The sequence below is a fragment of the Lepus europaeus genome, chromosome 3 (assembly GCF_033115175.1).
Source record: "Lepus europaeus isolate LE1 chromosome 3, mLepTim1.pri, whole genome shotgun sequence".
Classification (NCBI taxonomy): Eukaryota; Metazoa; Chordata; class Mammalia; order Lagomorpha; family Leporidae; genus Lepus; species Lepus europaeus.
In genome coordinates, this window is record NC_084829.1 from 84,100,586 (window position 1) to 84,116,984 (window position 16,399).

At 41.4% G+C, this 16,399-nt stretch overlaps 1 pseudogene; it reads right to left on the minus strand.

Annotated features, from left to right (window-relative positions):
• Positions 1–3,487: 3,487 nt before the first annotated feature.
• On the minus strand, positions 3,488–4,091 carry LOC133756994 (high mobility group protein B3-like; annotated as a pseudogene).
• Between the last annotated feature and the right edge of the window lie 12,308 nt (positions 4,092–16,399).

Consider the following 16,399-nt stretch of genomic DNA (forward strand, 5'->3'; position numbering starts at 1 on the left):
CTCCTGGTGTCCCATATGAGAGACTTGGACCATCCTCCACTGCCTTCCCGGGCCAGGAGCAACCAGGAAAGAATCCAGCACCCCAACTGGGACTAGAACCCGGGATGCTGATGCCACAGACGGAGGATTAACCAAGTGAGCCACGGCACCGGCCAAGTTATGACTTTCAAAACAGGAAGTGGCAATCCATAGATTCCTGACTTTCTCACGTACATCTCCAGCTTTGACCTCAAACTCAGTATATCTAACACTAAAGCCTATATCCCTCTCTCCCCGAAAGATATCATGATGGCTGTTGATTGTGTTTGCCTTCTACACACCAAGACTCTAAAGCTTGATGTCATTCTTGAGCCTTCTACATGGTCCATCAAATCCATGATGTTCTTACGCAATACCATGGTTTTTGTGGCTTTGGTGGTGGCAGAAGTGGCACCATGAAGACAATAGTAGTTTTCCATTTCTCTCATTCCATTCTTCTCAAATAAATAAGGCTTTATTTCTCATCCCCAGGTTTGCATGGCTGTCCCCTAGCTGTTTTAAGCTCTGGTCACTCTCCCTCTTGCCAGATGAGTCTCTCCACCAGTCTCATTCCACCATGTCCTAATCAACAATGAACTCAAGATTCTTGTCAGCAGAAAGACTCCCTATGCCTGATCTCAATTTACTTTTTGTGTTTATTCCTCAATGTATTCAGATCAATATATTGCCAGAGTCAGCTAGTTTGATTTGTTCATTCCCCCATGTGAATCTCCTTCAGGACACATCTTTTTAAAATTTTTTGTTTGTTTGTTTTCATTTTATTTTAAAGGCAGGGAGACAATGAGACAGTCAGAATTATCCATCCTATGGGTCACTCCCCCAAAACCTACAATAGCCAGGGCTGGACCAGGCAAAAGCCAAGGGCCTGGAACTCCATCCGGATTTCCTGCATGGGTAGTAGGGAAGGATACATGTTAAAGCTCTGCCTGAGGTGCCCTCTTCTTCTCCCTCCATATATTTAAACCCTCCTATTTCACTAGGACCCAGCGTGAATCTCATCTCTCCACTCTTCTTTTCTGCCCCCAGTAGGATTCTTCAAGTCATACTTTCTTCTATCCCCAAACTTTACAGCCCCAACTGTTCCACCCATTTGGGATTTTGATGATTCTATTGATAAAGGTGGCTTGTATGATGGGGCTTCAAAACATTGGTAGACAAATGGAATTAAGAGACAGTGTGGGGCCAGCACTGTGGCGCAGCGGGTTAACTCCCTAGCCTGAAGCACCGGCATCCCATATGGGCGCAGGTTCGAGACCCGGCTGCTCCACTTCCGTTCCAGCTCTCTGCTGTGGCCTGGGAAAGCAGTAGAAGATGGTCCAAGTCCTTGGGCCCCTGCACCCACATGGGAGGCCTGGAAGAAGCTCCTGGCTCCTGGCTTCAGATCGGTGCGGCTCTGGCCATTGCAGCCAATTGGGGAGTGAACCGTCGGATGGAAGACTTCTCTCTCTCTCTCTCTATGCCTCTCCTCTCTCTGTGTAACTCTGACCCTCAAATAAATAAATAAAGCTTTAAAAGAGAGAGAGAAGAGAGAGAGAGAGAGAATTTCCCATGAACTTTTTGAAGACGCTTGGTGTTTCAATAGCCCCTGGATGGATGGCTTCAAAGTGCTTTCTGATTCATCATCCAGTTTGAGGTTTGATCAACAAACCTATCAGACTATCCTTATTTCACAGGTTAAGAATCTAGGGCTCTGCGATGTACAGTAGTTTGGCTAAGATCACACAGCTAGATAGCAGATTTTTCTATTTATTTTTAAGCTGACAACATGAAGACAGAGTCAGAAAGCTGATTCACAATCAAGAAGAAGAGGCAGGTCTGTTTTTAGTGGAAAAGAAAACATTTAAGGTCAGAATTTGATCATGATTACACTCACACAGAGCACACTGTCTGCTTGGCCTTTGTCAGATTTATAGGATACATTAAGGGCAGAATTAAATCTAAATAGTCAAAAAAAAAAAAAAGTTTGAGCTTAAAACTGGGAAACTGTACGTTAGCAAGCACTTATTTCTGCCTTTGCAACTGTTGGAGCTGACTGTGTGGGAGAGTTAACTGCTGCGTAAAATGTGGAATTAAAATCAAAAAGCTCTTATGTATATTTTTAGAGAACAGAAACAATTAAAATTAAATGTAACTCAAAATCCAGTTAGTAGAGTTGGCATTTAAATTGGCTGTTTAATTAGCAAAATTCTATATGATTAAAGTAGTCACTTGAAAATGTCTTTCAAAAGCAAAGCATTTTAATATGCTCCAGTTCTTAGATGATCTACATAACTTGATCTCTGTGTACCCCTCTGGAATTGACTTGTTCTGCAGTTTGAGCTAACGAGCTCCTGGACTAATTCTTTGGAAGGGAGTTTATCACACTGAAAACAGAAAGTGACTCTCATTTGACAATAAAATATACTAGGCCTCAAAATACTGTTGGTTACCTTCAGTTCATAAAGGGATATAAGGGAGAAACTTTTTCTTTGTGTTGAAATCTTTAAAAAAAAAAAAAAAGATTGGCACTGTGGCTCACTTGGTTAATCCTCCACCTGCAGCACCGGCATCCCATAAGGGTGCCAGGTTCTAGTTCCAGTTGCTCCTCTTCCAGTCCAGCTCTCTGCTGTAGCCCAGAAGGGCAGTGGAGGATGGCCCAGGTGCTTGGGCCCCTGCACCCGCATGGGAGACCAGGAAGAAGCACCTGGCTCCTGGCTTCAGATCGGCATAGCTCCGGCCATAGTGGCCATTTGGGAGGTGAACCAACAGAGGGAAGACCTTTCTGTCTCTTTCTCACTGTGTAACTCTATCTGTCAAAAAAAAAAAAAAAAAAAAAAAAAGCTTGATGATTTATTAAAAAGGCAGTGTTACAGGGCTGGTGTTGTGGCATAGCAAGTGCCTTTTCCTTTTAAAAAAAAATTTTGGAAATATGCACAACTTTCTCCCTTTTTTAAAAGATTTATTTTATTTATTTAAAAGAGTTACGCAGAGAGAGAGAGTGAGAGAAAGAGAGAGAGAGATATCTTCCATCCGCTGGTTCACTCCCCAGATGGCCACAATGGCCTAAAGCCAGGACCCGGGAGCTTCTTCCAGGTCTCCCACATGGTGCAGGGACCCAAGGACTTGGGCCATCTTCTGCTTCATTCCCAGGCCATAACAAAGAGCTGGGTCGGAAGAGGAGCAGCCAGGACTAGAACCGGCGCCCATATGGGATGCTGGGGCTTCATGCCAGGTCTTTAACCCACTGTGCCACAGCGTTGGCCCCATATGCACAAGTTTCATACTGTTTTAGTCATGACCACATCATGTAAAGCACCGACAATTTCTAGAGGGCTTGAGAAACTATGGTGTGAAAATATCAAATTTTCGTATTTAAACCTAATGAGGGCAATAGACTTGTTTCAAATGAGAGATGTGCCAGTAACAGCGCTCCCCTACTCTAAGGTATTCGTAAGGAGACAGAACAATTTTATTCATTCTCCTCCACCTCCTCTTCCTCTTCATCTTCTTCCTTGTCCCCTTGGTCTTCCTTTTCTACCATTTTCCAGGCAACTTTGGCAGGACGCTTTGCCCCATCAAACTTTCCTTTAGACTTATAGTCAGCAACATCCTTCTGGTACTTCTCCAGCTCTGCTGCCTTAGTGATGCATGGCTGCTTTTCACTGCCACTCAGGTTATTCCACATCTCCAACAGCTTTTTGGCCACATCTCCAATGGAGATTCCAGGGTCTGTATTTTGGTACTGGGGCAGAATTCTGAATAGAACAGGAAGAATCCAGATGGTGGTCATTTAGGGGCATTTGGGTCCTTTTTTTTTTTTTCCTTGCTCTCCTTAGCTGGTCCATAGTCCTTCATTTCCCAATCATAGCATACTGTATCCACCTTCGTCATTCCATCACATTTAGAGTTCTGTTTCCCAGATATTGTCTTCCACCTCTCAGAGCACAGCTTGAAAAATTCTGCAAAACTGAGATTTGGGTTTTTCTTATGTTCTCCTTTCTGCAGGTCTGCACGAAGGCATAAGCAGACATCTTGCCCTTTGGCTTCTTGGGGTCACCTTTAGCCATCCTGACTGTAATGTTCACTAGTCTGGGCAGCTCAGGGTATGGTGCAGCTCAGCACTCCCCAGCCTCCAGCCTTGTGCTAGCTGCCTCCATGAGAGCCACCTTTAAACTCTTATCTTACAATCCATTTGAGTGATTGAGTGGGTGACTTATCTTTGAGGGTGTTGGTGAATCAGAGAATTCTTGCAGTTGTAATCCTGCACTAAAACACTTGTCAAACAAAGGACATGTTTTTTAAAAAACTTTTTTTTTTTTTTTACAGGCAGAGTTAGACAGTGAGAGAGAGAGAGACAGAAAGAAAGGTCTTCCTTCCATTGGTTCACCACCCCCAATGGCTGCTACACCGGCGCTGTGCCAATCTGAAGCCAGGAGCCAGGTGCTTCCTCCTGGTCTCCCATGCGGATGCAGGGCCCAAGCACTTGGGCCATCCTCCACTGCCTTCCCCGGGCCACAGCAGAGAGCTGGACTGGAAGAGGAGCAACCGGGACAGAACCGGAGCCCCAACCAGGACTAGATCCCAGGTGCCAGCGCCGCAGGTGGAGGATTAGCTAAGTGAGCTGTGGCACCAGCCTAAAAAACTTCTTATATGGTGCCGATGCTGTGGCGTAGCAGGTAGAGCCGCCACCTGCAGTGCCGGCATTCCACATGGGCTCTGGTTCCGGTCCCAGCTGCTCCACTTCTGATCTGGCTCCCCACTGATGTGCCTGGGAAGGCAGTGGAGGATGGACCACGTCCTTGGACCCCTGTACCCAAGTGGGAGACCTGCAGGAGGCTCTTGGCTCCTAGATTTGGATCGGCACAGCTCCAGCCATTGCAGTCATTTGGGGAGTGAACCAGCAGATGGAAGACCGCACTCTCTCTTTGCCTCTCCTCTCCTTCTCTCTGTGTAACTCTGACTTTCAGATTAGTAAATAAATCTTTAAAAAAAAAAAAAAAACCTTCTTATATACAAACATAAGGAGGTCTTAAGAAAGGATAGTTAATTCAATCCTGCTATTCATTTAGACCAAAACCTATGACCAGTAGCTAAGAATCCAGTCAGATTTTTTAATTCTACAGGGCAAACAGTAGTCAGTTGCACATCAATACATTTCCTCTTCCTGTGCACCTAGCTAAACTATTTCCCAAGTTCCATGCAACTAAAAATGATACCATATGAGCCATGTTGTAGAAGGGGTCCAGTCCCTAAAGGACTGGATACAACTGACTCTCAGCACACCATGGTACACGGCCCCACACCTCCCTGCTCCCAGCACTGACTGCACTACTCTTTCAATGAGAGTGAGAAATAAATCGCTATTATCAAAAGCCACTGAGATATGAATGATTATTTACTAGTTGGAGTTTTTGTCCTGGCTGCTAACTCTACATCCCTCAAAAAAGAAATTGCCACTATGACTACAGACAACAATGAATGTCTAAGTAGTGTTGCCTCTATCCTTTTGTGAGAGTTTCCTATGCTAGAAGCCAGTAGATTCTAACTTTTGGGAAGCCAAGAATATTTTTGAACCTAAGAAAAATCCATAAGCCCCTCTCCTCAGGAAAATAAGCAAACACACATGTGCTCAAAATTTTATCTAAAATTGCAAGGTATTTTTCGGAGCCTCAGAAATCTCCATAGACCTTAGGCTTATAACCCTGCTATTAGCAATTAGTGTACTAGGGACGTAAAGGAGTCTTGAATAAGAAACAAGAGTGTGTTATTTCCAAACTTTCCAGTTTGACTCATCTCCCTTTTTCATACAGAGCTGCCCAGTCATATTCATGTCTTTGATCTTTGAATTTAAAAAAGCACAGAAAATTTATGCCTTCAACATTGCTTTTTCTCTCCCAAAGCAGTCAGTGTAATCGTCCCAATGCCAAACATCAATCCTGTGAGCATGCGTTTAGATTCCTGCATCAGTTGTCAACAGTCTCTGCCTCAGAAGCATCAGTAATGTGATGGTCAATATCCTATGTCAGCTGCTGTGCAGTTATTTTTGCAAACAGGATCTTAACTCCTTGGCCTGACTCTAACGGATTTTTCAATTTTGTTCTTGTCAATCTACCAATCTTTCATGCCTCTCTGACCTTGCCTGGAATGTCCTTTGCCTTGACTGTCCAGGAGTTCCTATTATCCTCTAATATTCAGCCCAAGCATCATCTTTTGAGAACCATCCCTGGCCCACCCACTCCTTCTGCATGAACCATCTCCATGAATGCTCACAAGGTATTTTTCATGCTCCTGTCACAGCACATCACACACAGTTGGGATTTACTGATTCATCTACCATTGCATGCTTAGCTCTTTTGGAACTAAAATTGTGTTTTAGTGCATATTCTTTACACCAAATAGTGCCTGACACAGACTGAAGCTTGTCACCTTCTCAAGGAAGTCAACTTCAAGGCAGGTAGCAAAATATGAGAAAGACATCCAAATGTAATGTTTCATCTTTTAAAGGCATGCATAGAACAATACTTAAAGCACTACGGAAACACACAGGATGGATCAATGAGTTCTGTGAAAATGAAAAGTTGTAGAAAAGAAAGGTGGTGAAGGAGACGTTCCAGGGTAGGCTTGACAAGGCAGGGAGCTTTGGAATTTGGCTTTGAGAATTCTGTTAGAGTTTGCAAGAGAAAAGTAACATGGATTTATATAAATTCTCCCACTGGGACCCATGAATGGGGAAGATCTCTAGTCCACTGTTCTATAACTTCGTGGCAGAAACCTTAGGTCCTTTCTAGACTTTCCTGCCTTAAAATTGACTCTGAATCAGCTCCTTCATTTGTCAACCACAGGCTCCTCAGAGTTTGGTCTTCAGGATCTTCTTGGTTCATCTGAATTATTGCTTGCACTGGCCCAAGACTGTGGCTCAGGAAGTCTGTCTTGTCTATGAGCTTGTCAGTGGTGTAAATTTGATTTCTGTTATTTTGGCTTGGAAGCACTAGAATGAGTTACCCCACCTGCAGTAAGCATTTTAATAAATACTAAATCCATTAACCTTCTTTAGCTGTCAGTCTCAGAAACCTACCTAAAATTAATTTAGGCAAAAGGGTAAAGTTTTTGGAAAGATTGTGGTGTCTCGTTTAACCAAACCATGAGATGTGAAAATACACTTGGACCTCAATGCATCTATTTTTTTCTCACATTAATCTGTTCTAGGGACTCCATTCCTTTCTCTTCATATTAGACCTTTCTATGACTCAAGAAATGTGCCTGAGGATGGATCCTAAACCTCATATATCAGAGCTTCCATCATCACTATGGAGGATTTTTTTCATATGCAAGGGCAAAAAATCCAGGAGGACATTGGCGTGATTTAGGTCAGATTCTAACTCCTGGACCAACTGTGAGAGGCTAAAGATGTCCATATCCAAATCCCTGGGATTTGTGACTATGTTATCTAACATAGTTAAAGGGACTTTTCAGATGTAATCAAGTTAAGGATTTTGAGAGAGAGAGATTATCCTGGTTTATCTGAGTGGGCTCAACGTAATCACAAGGGTCCTTTTAATAGGGAGGCAGAAGGATGAGAGAGTGAGAGAGGGAAGTTGGATGGAAGCAGAAGTATGAGATGAGAGATGTGACACTGCTCATTTTTTAGGTGGAGGAAGGGGCTGTGAACTTAAAAGGATAGATAGCCTCTGGAAACTGGGAAAAGCAAGGAAATGCACTCTCCGCTAGCGACTCGGAGGGAAGAAAGATCTATTAACACCAACTTTATCCCAGTGAGACTGACTTCAGACTTTTGACCACCAGAGCTGTGAGATGATAAATTTATGTTGTTTTAAGCCAGAAAATTGGCAATATGTTACTACAGTGTTAGAAAACAATGCACCAATTAAATATGGCCAGGGTACATGCCTAAGGTTTGCTCAGCCTGAGTTGGATTCTGACCCTTTTATTTTCTATTACTAAAACCACCCATAAATAATGTCTATGCTCTAAGCTACATTAGAATGTCAACAGTTACTGAGCTTTTATTGTTATTTACACTATGAATCTCCCTTGAATACAGTCTTCGTAATCTAACATAGCATGATAAATTGGTAAACTAAAGGAAAATATTCTAATATGTTGACTTTCTGGGTAACTTTAATGTGTACTATGAAAAGAATTAAATAACACATATGTAATATAATAAGATGGCATTATAATATATAGCTCACTATTGAAGCACATTTATTGGATATCTTCTATGAACAAAAGACTATTCACCACACTGATGATGGATGAACAAAGATTCATACGTAAACAAAATATACATGATCCCTGCCTCACAGAGCTTATGGTGGAGTAGGGGAGATAAATACCAAACCAACTCAGATAAATATCATAATCATGTACTGAAAGAAAAAAGGAAGCAAAACATGAAGAAAAATGCAAAGAAAATAAAATTTAGTTGGAATACAGACCACAGAACTTTTAGAATTGTCGATCTCTTCAGGTTTTAAGGAAAACAGATCAATCAGATATTTCTTTCATTCTTGGAAAATTGAACACTTACCTTTCCCCAAGAAAGGCCCACTTCCTGTCCTTTTACCTTTTTTATTTTTTTATTCTAAGCAGTCCATGAACGATCAATGGTGACTTCCTATGACTTCCTGTGAATTTAAGTGTTCTGGTGTGCCAGTCATTAAGGTATAAACATATTTATCTAAAGGGAAATAGCCCCACTAAATGTATTTAGCACAGATATTGGATGTGCTAAAAGGTACATATGGGAGATAAATGTTAAAAAATATTGGGCTGTATTTCTACATTAGTATCATTATAGCTGATATGTTTATTCCTTTCCCATTTTATCTCAAATTGAATATTTGGACTGGGATAAAGTGATTGTTTTTCCTTTTTTAAAATTCTTTTACATAGCTTTCTCAAAGTCCATCTCTCCTGTGACTGGATGGGAAGGTAATGAAATCAAGTATCTTCCTGGTTTCGTGTCTTCTAAAATTGAGCCTTGCTGTTTCAAAGGCAAAGCTGCTCCTGTTTTATAGCTAAGGAAACAGGGATCAGAGAAAGATCCAGAGGAAGTATTTCACCACACCCTGCCCCCAGGGTTGCCTCTCAAACCTCTCCCTTGAGTGGCCACCGAAACACTTGTAGCAAAGCCAATGCCCGGAACCTGTGCCAGTTGAAAATAGTCAACATGGCCACTGCCTGCATCTCTTCAATGACCGACAGCATATCATAATCATTGTAATAAATTCATCATGCTGGCACTCTAATCACTCCATGGTCCTGATGCCATGACATTTCTGAGGCTTCCTAAAAAGGCCAGAAAATGAACAGTCACCGAGTTCCTGGAAATCACTGCCCTTTCCTAGGAAACTCGACCCAAAGCGCTACACCTGTGCCTTCAGATCACGTAAAGGGATGAGCCCTCCACTCCCTCTTGAGGCGTACTTTCACTTTGCTAGTAAATCTTACTCCTCTGCTAGTCTTTATCTGTATCTTGTGCCTAAATTCTTTTATGTGTTTGAGACAATCTGAAGCCCTCAGGCCCCCAGCGTTCTCCCCTCCTGCGAGCAGGCTGCTAATTATGTGTCTGCTGCTTTCTCTCCACAAACTGCACACTCTTTCTGCATGTAATTTGATAGAATTGCAGGAGTCAAAAAAAAAAAAAAAGCTTCACTAATTTTAAGAAATCTACAACAAAACTAGAAGAGACTATCAGCTTCTTCTTATTCCTTACTAATGGTTTTATCTTCTTCATCGTCTTTTTAAGGAGAGAGAAAATCTCTCTCTCTCTCTCTCTCTCTCTCTCTCACACACACACACACACACACACACATTTTGAATTACAACAGCATCTGGATTTAACTATCAAGATCTCATAAAGGCCAGTGCTGTGGCATAGCAGACAAAGCCACTGCCTGCAGAGTCAGCATCCCATATGGGCGCTGGTTCAAGTCCCAGCTGCTCCACTTCTGATCCAGCTCTCTGCTATGGCCTGGGAAAACAGTGGGAGATGGTCCAAGGCCTTGGCCCCCTGCAAACATGTGGGAGACTCAGAAGAAGCTCCTGGCTCCTGGCTTCAGATCCGTGTAGCTCCCGCCATTGCGGCCAACTGGGGAGTGAATCATCGGATGGAAGACCTCTCTCTCTCCACCTCTCCTCTCTCTAACTCTGACGTTCAAATAAGTAAATAAACAAATATTTAAGAAAAAAAAAAGTGTGTATCTTGTTATATATAATCAGTACTTTCCCTAACACCTAAGTTGATGCAAAGGAGGATTTAGGGTGGGACCGCTAGCTAGCCCCAGAATGGGGCCAGTCACCTGAAATATCAGGTGATTTGAGACTATAGAGGGTTAGAACTTCAGGCCTCACTCATGGAACTCCAGGAAAAGGTCAGGGTTGTGGGAGCAGCTGCAGAACAAATTATTTACAAACTCTTGAACAGAAAGATCTGATGAGCTCCCAATTTGCTGGATATGCAGAGGTGCCCCAGAGAGGGCATGCAAGTTCCATACTGCCCCCTCCCTCAGACCTTGCCCTATCCATTTATTCATTGTGCTGTTCATCTGTGTCCTTTGTAATATCCTTTGTAATTAACCAATAAATATAACCAAATATTTCTCTGAGTTCTTTGAGCCCTCCTAGCAAATGAATCAAACCCAAAATGCAGGGATCATAAGATTCTCCATTTATAGCTGGTCAGAAATATAAGTGAGAACCTACTACTTGCAGGTGGCATCTGAAGTGAGGACAGTCTCCTGGGACAGAGTTCTTCACCTAGAGGACCTCCGGATAGATGTGTCAGAATTGAATTAAATTGTAGACTATCTGCTTGATGTCTACTTGAGAATTGTTTGGTGTGCGGGGAAAAAACCCACACTTCAGGCCACAGAAGTGTTCCGTGCTGTGCATGAGAGTACAGTAGGGAAAAAGGGTAGTTTTTCAGACAGAATAAGGATCTAGTACTAGTATACACCATGTTACCATAGTTATTTTTCATAACAACCCTAAAAGATAGGATAGGAATTTTTATCCCTATTTTACAAATATATAAACCCAAACCCAAACTTTCCATATCCCAACATCTCTCTGAGTGGGTATCAGAGTTGTTCCTACATGATGTATATTGACTTTAAAAGTTCAGCCTAAATTAATGAAAGCAAACTAGTGATTTCTGACCTAGAATTGGTAAGTCTTAAATATGATTTTGAATAAATTTTAATTTGTTCACTTTTTGTTCACTTTACACAAATGAATTTGTGAATTTAGATCTTAATAATACTTTAAAATTCTATTTATCAAAGGACAACTCTTCAGCCCACAAACTTGTTTTTTCCATCCAAGTTGGATGGCAGTTCCGTGTTTTTTAAATTAATGCTGAGATTATCAAACCAATATTCATTGTGAGAATCAAACATTCTTTAGGTAAGGACATTTCCCTATTATCATTTTTTAAAGATTTAGTTATTTATCTGAAAGTCATAGACAGAGAGATAATTGAGTTACAAAGAGATAGAAAGATCTTCCATCTGCTGGTTTACTCCCCAAGTGGCTGCAACAGGTAGTACTGAGCAAGGTAGCAACCAGGAGCCAGGAGGCAGGAGATTCTTTCAGGTCACTTCCAGGCACTCGGGCCATATTCTACTGCTTTTCCCACGCCACTAGCAGGGATCTGGATCAGAAGTGGAGCTGCTGGAATGCAAACTGGTGCCCATTTGGGATGCCAGTGTCACAGGTGGTGTTTTTACCTTCCATGCCACAATGCCACTACCCATTATCATTATGAACTGCTAATTTTATCTTATGCAGAATTTTTACAAAAGTGTACTAGATAAAATAGACTGAGTTATGCTGTGGTAATAAATTAATCCTGAATGTTCATGATGATTTATTTCTTGCTCTTAGTGCACGTCCTTGACAAGTCAGCAAGAATCTCTGGTCACTCAAGGATCCAGGCTAATCAGTGCTCACCAACCTGCAGAGGTTGCAAATGAAACACATAGCTTCTTTCAAAAAGAAAATACAGAAACTGGAAAATCATACAAAGACTTTTTATTGCCTCTACCTGACATCACTGTTGTTCCCATTTTGTTGACCAAAACTAATCCTATGAGCTTAGTAACAACAAACATGTAGGCAATCAAATGGAACATTTGGTGCTTCTGTCACAGATAACATAGTCATTTCCAGGCCTTCTTCATCTTCTTGTCCTTTGACTTAGAAGATAAATTAATTATTCATCAAGCTTATTAGAAATCTTTTATATTTAGGTTTGGTTTGGTTTTGGTGGTCAGTTGTAATCTGGATATACTTACACTAGCATAAGAATGAGTTGGAGGAAGTGGTTTCTGGATTGATTTTCTTTTTTTTCTTTTACTATTTTCCCCTAGCCCAGAGCAGTATGTCCTTTGCCTGTTCTGTCATCTTGCTAACTGCCAATTTTACATTATTAAAATAAGAAAAATAGAACAAAATGGAGGGGCCAGTGCTGTGGCGTAGCAAGTAAAGCCTCTGCCTGCAGTGCCGGTATCGCATATGGGCACCGGCTCTAGTCCTGGCTGTTTCACTTCCAATCCAGCTCTCTGCTATGGCCTGGGAAAGTCGTAGAAGATGGCCCAAGTCCTTGGGCCCCTGCACCCACATGGGAGACCTGGAAGAAGCTCCTGGCTCCTGGCTCCAGATTAGCACAGCTCCTGGCCGTTGCAGCCAATTGAGGAGTGGACCAGTAGATGGAAGACAGCTCTCTCTCTCTGCCTCTCTTTCTCTCTCTGTGTAACTTTGTCTTTCAAGTAAATAAATAAATCTTTTAAAAATAGTGGATGTAGACATGTTAGACTGCTTCACTTCAGTTGCTGAAAGGACCAGAGAGGGGGAAGTTCTGCTCCACATTTTTTGTTTCCCTGAGAAGTCATCTGACAGAATAGTTTAAAAAAAAAAAAAAACACCAAAATTGGGGTGGGTATTCGGAACTATAGTTAAGATAAAGGGGCCCAAGCATATTCTACTGCTTTCCCAGGCCATAGCAGAGATCTGGATGGGAAGTGGAGCAGCCAGGACTCAAACTGGAGTCCATATGGGTTGCCGGTGCTGAAGGCGGCGGCTTTACCCACTACACCACAGCGCCGGCCCCGTACATTGACAATTGAGCATTAAGGAAAAAGAGCAATCATTTGCCCATTACTTGATTGAATCTGTTAAAAAGAAAATGAGTTTTTGTCATTTGACAGTTTTTTAATTCTTGTACATTTCTATACTTCCATGTCTCAGTGATTGTATTTAACCTAGAATGGATTCCAAAAATGTTTTTAAATATTCTTTTGAGGGCCTTTTTCTTCTCTTTTTAATTTTTCATTTGTATAATTCCATTTCGTTTGAAAGGCAAAGAGACACAGAGAGAGAAATCTTCCAACTAATAGTAGGTTACTCCCAAATGTCCTCAAAATCTAGGACTGTGCCAAGCCAAAGCCAGGAGCCTGGAATTCAATTCACTCTCCCAGGTGGGTGACAGGGACCCAAGTACTTGAGGCAGCGTCTGTTATCTTCCAGGATGTGCATTAGCGGGGAAACCTGATTGTAGGCAAAGGAGCCAGATACTCCAAAACAGGCATGCGGGTGCCCCAGCAATATTTTAACTGCTGTACCAAATGCCGGTACCCATGACTGGTTTTTGGGAGGGTGGTTATTTTTTATTTCCAATAGCTGAATATGTCTCCACTTCTCACCCAACACCTCCCACTGTGAATCCTCTTTTGTGCTACTCTGAATTTTTCCTTTCTATGACTCTTAAGACATTGATTGTATGAGCTCACAATAATTTCCTCTAGAGTACTCTGAAGTGGTCACACATAACAGTTAATAAATATTTGATTGATTCATTGACATTCTTCACAAATAGCTCTGGTTCATTAATTATGTATATCTGCTGTGAAGTTTTGAAAGAGAGATGGGGCAAAAGAGAGAGTAACTTGTGTGCATTTGAATTTACTCCTGGAAGATCCTCTATTCATACTGAACACAAATGTGTATGTAGATTCTATAAATGTGCACTAATGCTATGTATCAGAGCCTGTCCTCTGATCCCCAGAACCACTGGGCTAGGAGCAGGGAACCAGACACATCCCTCCTGGATCCCCAAATTTATCTAGAGTCTGTCAGCACCCTCCCTCTCCTAACCGCAGGTTTCATTTCCAGAGATGTAGATCTCTTTTCTAGGGACCACCCCTATCATCTCACCCTTTTGTTTTCTTCCCAGCATTCTCCCCTCCTCCCAGCACAGAAACAGGTTTGTTTTGTTGTTTGTTTGTTACTTTGGTCTGAGGTAGGAAATGACAAAGATTTTTTGCTTGACCAAACTTCATCAGGCTCCTGGATTTCTTCCAGGCCCATCTGTGCATTTCCTGGTAAAATTCAGTTTTAGCAGAGAACCTGCTAAGTCAGGAAGCCCCCATTGTTGATCTGTGCTCATGCTGGAAGTCAGATCAGGTTCCTCAGTTTCACTGTGCCCCCAGGGAATATCTAACTACTTTGGCCTGTCATCAGCAAAATTCCTGTTAGGTCAGGTTAGCAGAATCCCCCTGACCCTGGTGTTTCTGCTTATTGCTTTTCTACCACTGACCCCCACCCTGCTCCTTGGCTGTAAATCATCCTGAATTCAGAGTTGAGCCCAGTCTTTCTCCTCCATTGCAAAATCCCATTGCTATTGTCCCTGTCTTTAGCATCATAGATGGTCCTGAATAAATGGATGCTTACTGTGCGTCAACAAGTGTCACTAAATAAGTTTTTCTTTAACAGAATGAAGAGATCTGGGAGCAGAGTGGAACTCCTTTATCAAGAATTCTTTCAAATTTTTCTGTCTTATCCTTGGACCTAGAAATCTGAACTTAAATATGCAAGTAAACAAATAAAAACAGAAAATTTTTGTCTTGTTTCTCTGAGCCTATGATAATAACCTGGTCCTAGGGATACTAGTGACTTAATATCCAGTAGCTCTACGGGGAAGGGTTAAGGCAACAAAGAAAATAGAAGGGGACCACACCCATATTGTGAGACATCATTCCCTAGCAGACTCTGATAATTTGATTCAATGTCAATGGTAGTACAGTAATTATTAAAATAATGCTTTTGAGAAACAGGATTTAGAAACAAATTTAAAAATTACTTTTAAGCTAGTCATAGCTTCATCTAGATTCATCCAGGTTTCCCAAATTCTTAATTCACAACTTTTTAAATGGAGATCTGTTAATAATTTGTATCTGTAAGTTGTAATTGTGATCATCTGCTGCAAAAAGCAGTGGCTTGCTTCCAGCAAAGGTGACCTTTTGGCCCTAATCAAGTAAGAGAATAACTTGTAAGGAGCTGTTATCTTGGTGTTGAAAAAAAATGGAGACTGTACATCTCTGACAAAATATGTATTTGCAAGTCATTGATCTCAGGGGAGACTTAAAGGAGAAACTTAATATTTCACTGCTAAGTTTTCCATTACTTATAGCATTATGAGTTAATTGTCAATAAGGCAAATGTGTGAATGAAAATTATCTATATATACAAAAAGCTGGAAGAAAGCAAATGTAGCTACTGAAAATATGTTGTAAGGTTTTTTATTAGGAAGTGGTTAATATTACCTCCTCCCAATAGTTTTTGCAATTTTTAAAGATTTTATTTATTTATTTGAGAGGTAGAGTTACAGTGAGAGGGAGATACAGAAAGAAAAGTCTTCCATCTACTGGATCACTCCCCGTTCAGCCGCAATGGCCAAAAATGGGCAGATCCAAAGTTGGAAGCCAGGCACTTCTTCCAGGTCTCTCACACAGATGCAGGAACCCAGGTGCTTGGGCCTGCTTTCCCAGGCCACAGCAGACAGCTGGATTGGAAGTGGAGCAGCCGGCACTAAAACCGGCGCCCATACCGGATGCCGGGACTGCAGGCAGAGGATTAACTACTGCGCCACAGTGCGGCCCCTTTCTGCATTCTTATTATTACTAGTCAACTATATTATAAGAGGAATTTATTACATTCATTGTATTCCCACTAGTATTTTTAAAAATACTTTTTCACTGTATCATTTAATAGCTATTGTTTTTCCACTAAGCCATGATTCTTACCATGAAGTTAAAATCAATAGACATTTAACAAGTAGTATAAGTAGGTTTATCATCAATCAAAAAATCTCAAGAACTAATACAATGCATACTAACATTGAGTTTGAGTTAATCCTTGCTGTTGCCTTTTGTGGAGCTTTTTTTTTTTAGAAGGTTTGGTTTATTTTTAGTGGGAAAAATATGATCCTCATTATTAATTCATAAATATTTAAGGAAATATAATCCAGAAAAAGTTAGTTACTCCACATGTACTAAACATGAAAATTTGGACCACTTTT